General features: G+C 39.3%; 1 long non-coding RNA gene across 1 annotated transcript; it reads right to left on the reverse strand.

Moving 5' to 3' along the window:
* Window positions 1-189: 189 nt before the first annotated feature.
* On the reverse strand, window positions 190-7,196 carry LOC125289725. The gene is made up of 3 exons (XR_007192684.1): window positions 7,093-7,196; window positions 1,961-2,490; window positions 190-224 (listed from the first exon to the last, which is right to left on the reverse strand). It is a non-coding gene; the product is annotated as an uncharacterized LOC125289725 (long non-coding RNA).
* Window positions 7,197-13,375: the final 6,179 nt, after the last annotated feature.

The raw sequence follows: 13,375 nt of genomic DNA on the forward strand, positions 1-13,375 counted from the left end.
TATATTTCTCAGAATGTCTCAGTGTACATTTCAGATAAGTCTCAGTATGGTTAAATGGTATGTGCAGATATGTTGAGAAATGGTCACATGTTTGTAAGAATGTATGTTAGTAGGTATGTTGCTAGCAACATTGTCAGAGATGTATGGTTGACAGGTGTGCACACAGACAGGCACACCACGTAATGTCATACGGTCATCACCACTGGTCTGGTCTGGTCTGGAACCTAAAAGGCAAAAAGCAAACAAGTTTAACAGTTATACCAAAACAAGGAATGTCTGCAATTGTACAATTGTTCAATACAACTAAGGTATTTAAGTGAAGTTGTTACATTACATTAGGGCTGACACATTATAACCTAACGACTAACATGGTAAACAGTTTAAGCTTTTTTAAACAATTCTGTCAACAATTCTAGGACAATTAAAAAAAAGGTAGGCCTACAATACAATTGTTGCACCATTAAGCTACTGGTAGTTAAATACTAGCCTATAATATTAAATTGCAAACAAAGCAGAATTCTGTGTTTTATTATTTTCAGTTTTAGTATAGGTGATAGCTAATCATATTTTTTTTAAATATAAAACGTAAACAGCTTAGAAAACTTTGCAGGCAAAGGGTCTGTTGTTGCTGTTGATAATCATATGAGTAAGGATGGATCATTCTGATACTAAGTATCTTGATAACCAACTGCTATAACTTAAACAGCTTGCTAGGTCTGTCAGCCACATTTTTTCCTACAGATTACAATGTACTACAACTGGAAAGTTTGATTCACGTGCCAGGCTACACTTTAATTTATAGACCAGAACAATGCAGAAATGAGTAGGCCAAGTAAACATTGTAGCCTATGTTGACAACACAAACATTATAGCTCAACTTCTGTTGTGTGTTTTAACAAGACTTTAGTCGTATTGTCCATTTCCTAGCAGTAGCCTATTCATGGCTTTCATACGGTCCCTTTCCACAGGAGTATTAATAAAGCACCAATGCATTCATAATCTAGGTGCTTGATTGTCTGTTGAAAAGGGACCTGATGAAACCCATCAATAGACGAACTATAGTATACCGTGATAGTGTTTACTTATTGTAGGCTACGTAAGAATCAGGAGTGTAGAATGAAACGAGCCTGGCCTATTTGATACACAAACAAGCGGTGTACAACGTTAAACATTTGTTAAAATAAAAACAGGAGCATATATTTGTTAACTTTAACTAAAATGTGAACGGTAGAAGCTATAACGTTATGACCATCAACAAGTAACGTTAGCTAACGTTATTCATGCCATGAATGAAACCCATGATGGGTTTCATCAGGTCCCTTCACACAGCCGCCCTAGGCTATAATCAAGCACCACGAAGTCTGCATTTGTAGCGCCTCTCTAGCGTGTTTGGCTATAGTGAGAGGTGGCTATCCTGAATTCTTTAACTATACTATCAATCAAATAAGTGGGGTTTCACTAATAAACGTCATCAGTGTGCAATCAGTGTTTAACTTGTGTGTGTGTAATTACTAACTTATTATATGAATTACTCTTTCCCTTTAAATCACTATTTAAGCCTTAATATGTACACTTTAACATACAATTAAATGTCTTGGACTTACCTTTATCCTTTAAACACTTTCACTTTTTAACCAAAATTACTCTTTCTTAATTAACTTAAAATATCACAATAGTCACCACAACTGTTTTATAAAAAGTATAAAAGATTTACTTAGAAAAAGTAGGTAAGTATTTAAATGTGTCTTTTCAAAATCACTTTTCAAATCATAAATGCATACACTTTCACATTGAAAACCTAAGGGCCCAAGAAAATAAAATAGCCGGCAATAACCTAGTCTAATTGTTAATACCCTTCAAATGTTCAAGTGATGCAGGCCTGAATGCAACTCGGGTGCGTTGTAGCCCTAAACAAAATGGCTGCTTCACCACGAAGGCAAAAACAAAAGAAAAATGGTACCTTTACTCAAAGGAATGTAGCCTCACGCGCGCAGGATCAGCAGCAGCAGGAGATATGACGAGAAGATTCACAATGAAGATGAGACAGTTGAAGAGAAGATTCATGCAGCTGACGACCTCGCAAAGTCCACCACTCGGCAACGCTATCCGGCTCCGTCGGGTCGTTGTCGTTTTTCTTGCAGTTTCACACAGGCTTTACTAGTCAAGGTCACTGGTTGCTAGCTTGTTAGCAAAGTCCATGCAAAGCACTAGCCACTAAGTCAGCAGCTAGCTTAAACTTCTTTCTGTCTGTGTGTGCTGAGTCGTCCACTCAACCGGACATAAACTATCACCATTTACACTTTGTATAAGAGTTCTGGTTGAACACTTACTAAACTGGTGCATTACATAAACAGTTCTCTATCCACAAACATGCTTCTCGACTCGTACGCTCTCGTGCTTTCTCCCAACTCCATTTCACGTTGTCCTCACGTTTATCTCCCGCACCACTCACTTCCTTGTCCTTTGAATGTGATTGGCTCATTCACAAAACTTTCAGAAATAAAATAAATTCACAAAACATTTGTGTAACTCTTTCTTTCTATTCTTACAGGCATTTTTAAAGCATTTAAACATATTATTAAACAACAAATATTTAACATTTTAAATGCTATTTTCAGTAAACATGAACATTACCCAATATGCATTTCTCTTAATGAGCAAACTCATAACATCATTGCTGGTCAATGAATCTTAACTTTTCAACCTTACATACTATTTATTAACTATGAAATTATGTATTTAAATCTTATATTAATGTATACATTTTCAACAGGGTTACACATTCATAATCTATTCTAGGGAAAGTGACCTGATGTTGAATAGAACCAGAGCCTAGTATCTGTAGGCCTACTTCTCTGGTTTACGTTAAAGGTCTCCTTCACTGAGAAACCGTTAAATACTTGTTACTTTCGAAATACTATAGCTCACTCCAAGTTGCATAGGCCTATGCATGCTACACGTGAAAATGATCTTCTACCCCCATTGCCCGCATTAGCCAATGAAAGAAAATACACGGAAAAAGAAGCGAATCAGAAAGAGCCCTTCCCAATGAGGCGAAGGGAAACTGATTATTCATGGCCTCGCCCACCTTGGCTTGTGACCGCCTACAGGAAGACTGGAAGATTTTTGCGCTGGGGATTGTCTCTCTGCAGCTAGTAGGAGTTAACAGCAAGTTGCTAACATGGCGGAAAAAAATCGTGCCTGTGTTATTTGTGGCAATAACACATCAATGTTGCATGTCTTGCCTTAGAAACATGAGTTGAGGAAGAAATGGTTCGGATTTATCGTTGGAACACCACCACCGAAGTAGTGCAACATTAGTTCTGTGTTCCAATCATTTCGACCACAGTCACTGCCTACAGTTAGAAAGTGGTTTTGCATCGATGTTCTGAAAACCTGGTTCTGTACCGTCATGATGATCGACCACCAGCTCACACCTGTAAGTACAAACAAACTTTTCCACCTAACGTCTGTTACAAAATAGCATGTTCATATTCTTCACGTTAGCATGCATGAAAAGGGTACAAGCTAGGCTTAGGCTAGCCTATATTACAGGAAGCTACACACCAGGCAACGTAACTGAAGTGTTCTGTTCAAGGACGTGTAAAATCAGAGAATGTCTAATAGGAAGGGCTCTGGTAAAAATCCATTAGAGGAATGGTCTATTTTCCGAGCGTAGCCTACAGGCCACTAACACGCCAGGTGTAGCTACTTCCATTGATTAGGCCTATTGGAAGCTAATTGTTGCAGTAACGTTACATAACGCGAACGGAATGCTTCAGTTACGTGCCTGGTGTAGCTACACTCATAAGAAACTGACCACACTACCCAGAGATTTAGCTTGTTGAACCTATAATCTTCTAACCTAAGTGTTAAACCACAAATAATAATATTAGCAACAATATCTTATGCTCAACTAAGTAATGGTATTGTTCTAGTCTAAACAGGGAAAATCAAAACACAATACCCGTGCACTATTAGGCTAAGTTGCTATCACTAGAGCTCAGGTATTTACACTTCAGTCTAATTTATGTCTTCTTGCCATTATTACATTGACCTTTGTAGGCCTACAATGATGTTTTGTTTGATTACTTGCTGTTTACTTAGTGTTTTGTATGTCTTCCAGAGCACATCCTCATGTCAGGCTACACAGCTTTCTAGCCTAGTGATGGGGACGAGACCGCCTATGCCGAGTCCGAGTCAAGACCGAGTCTTTGAAGGGTCGAGACCGAGTCTGTTGGTTTTCAAATACAGTCGAGTCCGAGTCAAGACCGAAGTCTTTGAGGAAGCAAGTCGAAGTCGAGACCGAGTCCTTTAGGAGTCGAGACAGTGAGACCAAGACCAAAAAAAATTGCAGTTTTAATATTCATAATTTAATATCACCCCAGTTAATAATCAACAGTTAGGCCTACAGACTAAGCTAGATTGGGAATTGTTTAGAGGAGCAGTCTTAACGTCTTAATATGGACTATGCTGACCTACAGACACTCTCGGCAGCAGAGCCATAGAGATAAATAAACGGCTCTGACGGCAGTATCTTTGCATTGCACCATGGGATGTCATTTTCAAATAATGCCGGTCAACATTGCATTTTATTATTATTGTTGTTATGTATTTGTCTGTTTTTATATGAACATAAAAAATGCGTTGGTCTCGAGGACTCGGTCTGAAATTACGAGTCCTTCTCCTCCCACTGTGGTCCGAGACCGAAGTCTTTGAAGGAACGAGACCGACGAAAGCAGAAATTGGTCTTCGAGGGACGGACTTGAGTCGAGACCGACTTCGAAAATACTACATCACTATTCTAGCCTACATTAGGTCATCAATGCTAGAAGCAAAGGTTTGTGATCTAACTTTTATTGTTGTGTTAGTTTCTAGAAGTCTTTTTTTCTAGTAGGCTAATACAGGTTCTTATGTTTCGTCAATGTTTGGGAAAGTCAATTCATGGATTTCTTCAGGTCACTTTCCACAGGTGTATAAAATCAAGCACCTCGATTATGAATGTAGACTGCATGGTGCTTGATTAATACACCTGTGTAAACAGTAATACACATTTATTTACTTTGGGTACCCAAACAGAATACTTCATGAAAAGTATGAGTATTGATACAATACACCATGGGCATGGGGGGCCTGCTACCTCTACTGCCATCAAGCCTGTTCATCCAAGGCCAGCTAGAAGACCTCGGGTTGATCAAAGGAGGAGGAGGATGAAAGCGACATCTCCACAATAACACCTGATGGCTCCACCCATGGCCCAGCCAATCAAAGAGCAATGTAATAGAATCATCACAGCCAACAAATGTGTTTTTGTGTGTTGTCCCCGGATCCCCAGGACAATACAAGCAAAACAGCAACTCAGACCTTTTTCCCTAAATAATCCCAGCACCATCTTAAAAAGGATCTGTAGGCCAGATGTCTGCCGTCTGGCAAAAAGAGGACATTGTTAATTCTGTGCATAGTTTGGATGTTCTTGTTTTGTGTTTGCATTATTTTAATAGACTGCAATATTACTATATATCAGTCAGTGTTTCACGGACCACCTAGCAAAAAAAAAAAAAACAGTAGACCTACTTCAACAGTATATTACATAATAGGCCTTCTCTCACTGAACCACCTTGCTTGTTGTCTTTGCACCTTGCTTATGGTGTCAGAGGATTCATATGATTTAAACTGGCATAGGTTTACATCAGTGTTGCAGAACTGTTTGGATTTACATACAAGTTGGTTCAATATTGCAAACAACTCATCTATTATATTTTTACCACATCTACTTGTGGAACACTTGAGATAGCTTACGGACACACTTTGAGTACTGCTGTATGTCAGGCTAGGTCAGTGGCTGAACTGCATTTAGGGTGCTTACCTGTGTTGTGAAGTAAAATATCTACTAGGAAGATTGCAAAGACTTTTGACTGTGTAAAGAAATAGGTCTTTATTTTAAAAACGTTTCCAACTGTTTATTACTTGAAAGCAAATGATGACGATTGTCACAAGCGTTTACCTCTTTTAGGAGAAATTTTAAGCTGACAGGCAATTGTTACCATTCTATTAAACCAACGTTCACCGACAAGCGATCAGGAAGTGGTTCTTCTTCCTACTTTCGAATATTAGGATCAAACACATGAAGTTGTATCTCGAAGACATTTTTGTGCAACAGTTTTGACTCGAGTTTTAGCCAGGTTTTAGCACTGTAAAGTTGAATATGGAGCACAGCACAGGCAGAATCGGATGAGGATGCACTGGAGGAAGCGTCACAGTACTGTTAGCCAATCAGAGGTGAATTCATTAGCATGTCATTAATATTCATGACTAGAGAAATGAGAAATCCAGTAGTTCCTCCCGCCCACCTTCCCCACCAAACTAGAACAGCATGAAACAGGCCTTGGGACAGCATTTTTTTCACCAAAACCGGCTCACAGGGTATTCATCAATACTACAGACCACTGCAAAATTAATGAAAAAACGATGAGATGAGACCTTTAACGTTCTAGTTAAAACGCTCCTGGTAGGTAGGCCTAATGAACAAATGTAACGTTAGTGCATTACGTTTTTGTTAGCTATCGAAACCTACAGCTAATCGGTCACTGTAAAGTTGACGACATATTAACGTTGATTAACAGTGGGTTTCCTTACATAATACATATCAACGTAGCAAGGTGCTAACGTCAACTATTTCACTAACGTTAACGTTACCTAACGTTTTAATTAAGCAATATAGCACGAGTGAGAGTGGGGTTGGTCATGGATATTCCCACTGGTGTTGTTCGGCTACGCCGAACAACACCCGTGGGAATATCCATGACCAATCCCACGATCATGAGTGCTATATTGCTTTTATACAACAATTCTACCACAAACTAAATAATCTGAAAACAGCCCATTATTGTTTAAAAATGTTAATTTCGACATTGTTCAACGACAACTCATGGAACGTCTCTCGGCCAATCAGAAACAAATAAATAGTTCCATTGAACCCAATTGTTGTATAACGTTAGTTTAGTTATTTGTGACCCATCATTTCATACACGCTTACATTACATAATGTTTGACGACATAAATGACTCAAATACCAAAAACCGGAACACTTACCTTGTCTGCAATTAGAGAAATGTGCCTCTGAAGAAGAGTTTTATGAGCAAATAAAGTGACCAAGGCACAGCAGGCGAAGACGTTCAGAAGATTCACAACTCCAGGGCCAGCGGTAGCTCACGTTCAACTGTTGATTACTTTCAGCTGGAGGTCACGTCATAATGCTAAAAGTTGCCGCCACGGCGGTCAATGTTAAGTCAATGGGAATTTATTGCTCTTTTATCGTAAATATCTCAAAAAGTATAAAGTTCACAAATGTGAAAAATATATTGGACAAATCTCCGTTAAAAGACCTTTGTAGGAGTGTTTGAATGACGTAAAACGGTTCAGTGGTTTTAGAGCCTTTGAACGTCAAAGTTGGTCGGAAGAAGAAGAAGAAGAAGCGATAATAGTCCATTGCATTTACATGCAATGCAAATATTAACAAAGGGTTAGGTAATTACTAGTTTGCTATTTATCATGGCACCTTATTATGGAGTGTTACCAGTCTGGTTTATTGTCAATTTCTTCACATGTCAAGACATACAAAGAGATCGAAATTACGTTTCCCACTATCCCACGGTGGAGACAAGACATATTTTACCAATTAGGTCCACAGACAAACATAACATTCAAGTAAACAATATAAAAAGTAAATAAGAAGGCACATACAATGAAGAAATAAGAGCAGCAAAATTTGGGTTGAAATTGTGCAATTGTGCATACAGTAGACAGTCAATATAATAGTGCAAAAGTCAGGCCAATAAATGGCTGAGGTAGTTCTGTTTGACCTAAGTATGCAAGTGGCATAGTGGTGCAAGTTAGAGTCCAGGAGAGATCTTCACTGATGTGCACCCCCAGGAATTTGGTGCTGCTCACATTGAGTCTCGTCGCCCTTGGTGATGAGACCCACCAGAGTTGTGTCATCAGCAAATTTCACTATGTGGTTGTTGCTGTAGGGTGCAGTGCAGTCATCGTCAGCAGGGTGAAGAGCAGCGGACTGAGCACGCAGGCCTTGGGGCCCCCCGTGCTCAGTGTGATGCTGCTTGAGATATTGTTGCCAACGCGTACTACTTGAGGCCTCTGACAGAGGAAGTCCAGGAGCCAGTTGCAGAGGTAGGTACTGAGTCCCAGTTTGTCAAGTTTGCAGATGAGTTGTTGTGGTATTATGGTGTTGAATGCAGAACTGAAGTCTATAAACAACAATCTCACATATGAGTCTCTTTTTTTCCAGGTGGGTGAGGGCTGGGTGGAGGGCAGAGCAGATTGCATCCTCTGTGGACCGTTTGGCTAGGTATGCAAACTGGAAGGGTCCAGGATGGGGGGAGAATGGATTTGATGTGTGTGACATGACAAGCCGCTCAAAGCACTTCATGATGATGGTGTCAGTGCAGTGCAGGCGGTAATCATTGAAGCAGGATGGAGCAGTTTTCTTGGCACAGGTATAATGGTGGCAGCTTTGAAACATGATGGGACGATGGCTTGCTTCAGGGAAGTGTTAAAGATGTCTGTGAAGACATCCTTAAGCTCCTCAGCGCAGTCCTTCAGCGCCACGACCTGGGATGTTGTCTGGGCCTGCTGCTTTACGGGTGTTGATAGCAGCAAGTGTCCTCTTCGCGCTGTCGGCAGAGAACACAGGGGCTGCTCGTGTGGAGGGAGGGGGTCTTCTGTGGGCAAGTGCTGTTTTGTGCTTCAAAGCGAGCAAAGCGGTTCAGATTGTTGAGCAGAGGGATGTTGCTCTCACAGCTCTGCTCTGTGGCGGGCTTGTAGTCTGTGATGGCCTGAATGCCCTGCCATAGGCTTTGTGCGTTCCTGCTGTCTTTGAAGTGGGTGGTTATCTTGTGAGTGTATTCCTTTTTGCTTCCTTGATGCCCACAGGGACAGGTTGGGTCTCGCTGTTGTTCTCATGCCAGCTTCATCCCCAGCTCTGTAGGCTTTGTCTCTGGCCCTCAGCAGCCGAGGACATCCCCTGTCAGCCATGGCTTCCAGTTAGCCCGAGTGATGATGTCTTTTGTGTGGGTAACATCATCAATGCACTTGGTGATGTAAGAGGTTACAGTGTCTGTATACTCCTCTATGTCTGTCTGGTTGTTGTAAGTGGCTGCCTGCTTAAACATTTCCCAGTCTGTTGTGTCAAAGCAGTCTTGAAGAGAATCAGAGGCTCCCCAGGCCACACTTTACCTGCTTGCGAACCGGTTTGTTTGCTTTCACTCTTTGTCTGTATGCGGGCATTAGCGCGACACCGTGACGTCAAAATGACATAGATCTTGCTGGCGCGCCAGGATTTTAGCCAAGTAGCGCACCACTCATTTTTTTTCACACGAGCGTGACAAAGCGGAAACAGGAAGATGGACTAGTTCGAGGGCAAGCGAGAGTTTCAGTGTTTTGTTACAGTCGTGAATTTTTAATAGTTTGCTGGATAAGTTAACAAAGTTACCAGCGAGAGTTGCAACACATGGAATTAAGAGGAATTAGGGCAGCCGTGGCCCACTGGTTAGCACTCTGGACTTGTGCTGTTTGTGTTTCACTAATTCACCGATTGGGTTAAATGCAGAGACCAAATTTCCCTCACGGGATCAAAAAAGTATATATACTTATACTATACTTAGAATAGAAACGATTTATTTTCAAACGAAGGATATCTATTAAGGCCTGAACAAAATCTCTTTCCACTTCAGGAAATTACACAAACTCAGCCAGCTGCTAGCTAGCTAGCCAGCTAACTAAACTGTTTAAATTATTAAAATTTCCCTCAGGATGACTAAAGTATCTATCTATATATCCATCTATCTATCTACCTGTGCACACACCTTGGAAACTAGATGATAATGATGGTGGTAGTTGTGAATAGTAGCAACCAAAGTCTGAAGTACCATCACAGAGGCTAGATAATAGCAGAGCCCGTTTACATTCTCTGCTACTAGTGTTTCTTAATGCAGCTTCTTCTGCTGTGTAACGTAGTTAGCGTTAATCTTTTCACAACAGCGACACCTCTGTTGCTGAATATTGCAAGTATTATATATTGCAACTATTATTATATTGTGTCGTGACCACGACGCGCGAGTATAAATGGTTACTGCGCTTCTGTGACGTCACCTTGTCGCGCTACCGGTCGGGTGCGTCGAGTATGTGGAACGTTTAATGTGGGGGAGGGGGGTGGCTTTGTATGCTCCTTTGTGTGTAGTGTGTGTAGACCAGGTCCAGGATGTTGTCTCCTCTTGTTGGAAAATCCACATGCTGGTGTAGCTTTGGAAGAACAGTGTTGAAAATGTTGTTTAAGTTGAAAACTTCGATATACCACCTGTATTATATTACTTTACAAGTATTGTTAGGATTTGGGTGCAATTCTAGCAACTTAGAGAATGTTTATTAATGTTTTCATTATGACCACGAGTTCATACACACGAGTCTCACGTGACTAGCTGTAAACTTTCCATGCATTCAGTGTAGTTTAGCTTAGTGCGCATGGAAAGTGCAATTCAGTCTAGCAGAAAATGAATGCACATTTAGTTTAGCATTATGTTTATGCATTATCTCTGTATGGTCTACGTCTGTGAGTGTTTAGGCCTAGTGAGTCTCAGAATATTAATAAACTCGTTCTGTGCACCTGAACATTCCATGTCGCACGTCTCCCTTGCTAGTAGGGCTGACAGTGATGGTATAGGAATCATGCATGTAATATAGCCCATTCAACTACTTCTTTTATTTTGCTTATGCAGATGCTGTTTTATGTATGCCAGTGCCTGAAGGGATGTTTTGTTTTAACTTTTCCTAAAGGAATAAATGTGATAAGCCAGTTTTGGTCTCAGTCCCTTCACTGTCTGACTAATAGTTATATATTACTAATATATTAATAAAGCTTAACCAACTTTATTATTAGGGGCCCCACACTGATAGCTATATACTACTAATATATTAATTAAGCTTAACCAACTTTATTATAAGGGTCCCCCATACTGATAGTAATATATTACTAATATATTAATTAAGCTCAACCAACTTTATTATAAGGGGCCCCACGCTTATAGCTATATACTACTAATATATTAATTAAGCTTAACCAACTTTATTGCAAGCGTTTCTGGCGTCGACAAGAGTGGCGGCATGTTAAGGTAGCTCCGTGTTTTTTTCTTGAATTTCCCCTTCGGGATCAATAAAGTATCTATCTATCTATATCTATCTATCTATATATCTATTGTAAGGGTCCTATGGGGAGTGGTTCATATTAGGATAGGCAGAAGCACAGTTTAATAACAATTAGTTAAATAATAGTAAGTCATAAACTTTTCTATTAACATATAGTTTGTAAATAAACATTTAACATTTAAATGATGTAAGAAATAACTGTTAATTAGTGCAAAAAAGACATTTAGTTAACTATTAACACATTTTAATACAATATTAGTTAATATATTTGCTAAAACATTAACATACAGATTTTATGCAAACAACAAATATTTAATTGATGATGAAAAAACTATTAACTTGTGCCAAATAGATATGTTAGTAACAATTAACAAATATTAACAAAGGGTTAGGTAATTACTAGTTTGCTATTTATTATGGCACCTTATTATGGAGTGTTACCGTTAGCTTTACTGTAAACTGCTTTTCAGTCTCCTTAGAGAACCTTTACAATGTCAGTGTCAAAACATCATGGTTTTGCGGCCCACCGGCCAAATTTCAAAACCCAATGTGGCCCTTGAGCCAAAAAGTTTGCCCATCCCTGTCCTAGCCTGAGGCACTGGCTCTCACTCATTCTCTCTGCCTGTTAAGGAAATCTCCTCATTCTCCATAGAACAGGCTCTTCAACTTCTATTCTAAGCCATGGGAAAATAGTTGCATACAACATATGTGCACAAAGCGGATTGTTCTCTAACTGGGAATTTACGCCCCAAGCAAGACATTAAGCAAGTGTAAATTAATCAACCGTCTCTAATGTGACACAATATTGTGTATACTTCACATACACACTAAAAACACTAAAAACAGTGAAACATAAAAAATATGGTTTTGTCCAGTTTTAACAGCCGTAATACCCATGTATAATGCTGCCAGGGTAAGTTGATACACTGATTCTCATGGAATTATCACTAACAATAGACACATGTCAGACAAGTGACTAAAAATGCTTCAAAATGGCTCTGGTGTAATTACCCAGTTAATATTATCAATGAGTCAAGTCAAGTCAAGTTTATTTATATAGCACATTTCATACACAGAGGTCATTCAATGTGCTTTACATAAACAAAACCAAACGATAATAACAAATAAAAGCATAGAAGGGCAATATAGTCAAAGAATAGTTAAAAGATAAAGATCATAATAAAAAGAAAACATAAAACACAAGGTAAAATCATTTAAAAATAATAAAGAATAATTAGTAAGCAAAAAAACAAAGGCAAAAAAGTAAAAAAAAAAGTAATAAAAGACAAAGTAGAATAATTATCGAGGCAGATTCAGAATTTGTAACTTCGGCACAGTTAGCAGAAAGCATCTGAGAACAGTTTGGTCTTAGGTCTAGATTTAAAACTGGCTACAGTTGGGGCCTTTTTAATGTCATCGAGAAAGTTGGTTCCACAGCTGAGCCGCATAGCAGCTAAAAGCTGCTTCACCATGTTTAGTTCTAACTGTAGGTTTTACTAGCAGGTTTTTCACCTGGGACCTGAGAGGACGAGAAGGTGTGTACTGCTGAAGCATGTCTGACAAGTATTTAGGTCCTGCTCCATTTACTGATTTATAAACAAGCAATAGTGCTTTAAAGTCAATTCTGTGACTTACTGGAAGCCAGTGCAAGGACTTAAGAATTGGAGTAATGTGGTCAGTTCTTTTTTAGTTTTGTTAGAGTCCTAGCTGCTGCATTTTGTATCACCTGAAGCTGTTTAATAGTCTTTTTTAGGAAGGCCTGTGAACAGTCCATTGCAGTAATCAACCCTGCTGGAGATAAATGCATGAATGAGTTTTTCTAAGTCATGTTTTGACATCAGCCCTCTGAGTTTGACAATATTTTTGAGGTGGTAAAAGCTGATTTAGTTATCGCTTTCATGTGGCTGTTGAAATTTAGATCACTGTCAATTAATACACCAAGGTTTTTAACAGTATCCTTTGCCTTCAACCCTTTTGTGTCAAGGAGAGTGGCAACCCTAAGTCTTTCCTCATTTTTACCAAATATAATTACTTCCGTTTTTTCTTTGTTCAGCTGAAGAAAATTTTGAGACATCCAGGTGTTGATTTGTTCTATACACTGACACATAGATTCAAGAGGACCATAGTTGTTTGGTGATAGAGCTAAGTAAATTTGTGT

Source organism: Alosa alosa, chromosome 24 (assembly GCF_017589495.1).
Source record: "Alosa alosa isolate M-15738 ecotype Scorff River chromosome 24, AALO_Geno_1.1, whole genome shotgun sequence".
In the NCBI taxonomy this organism is placed as follows: domain Eukaryota; kingdom Metazoa; phylum Chordata; class Actinopteri; order Clupeiformes; family Clupeidae; genus Alosa; species Alosa alosa.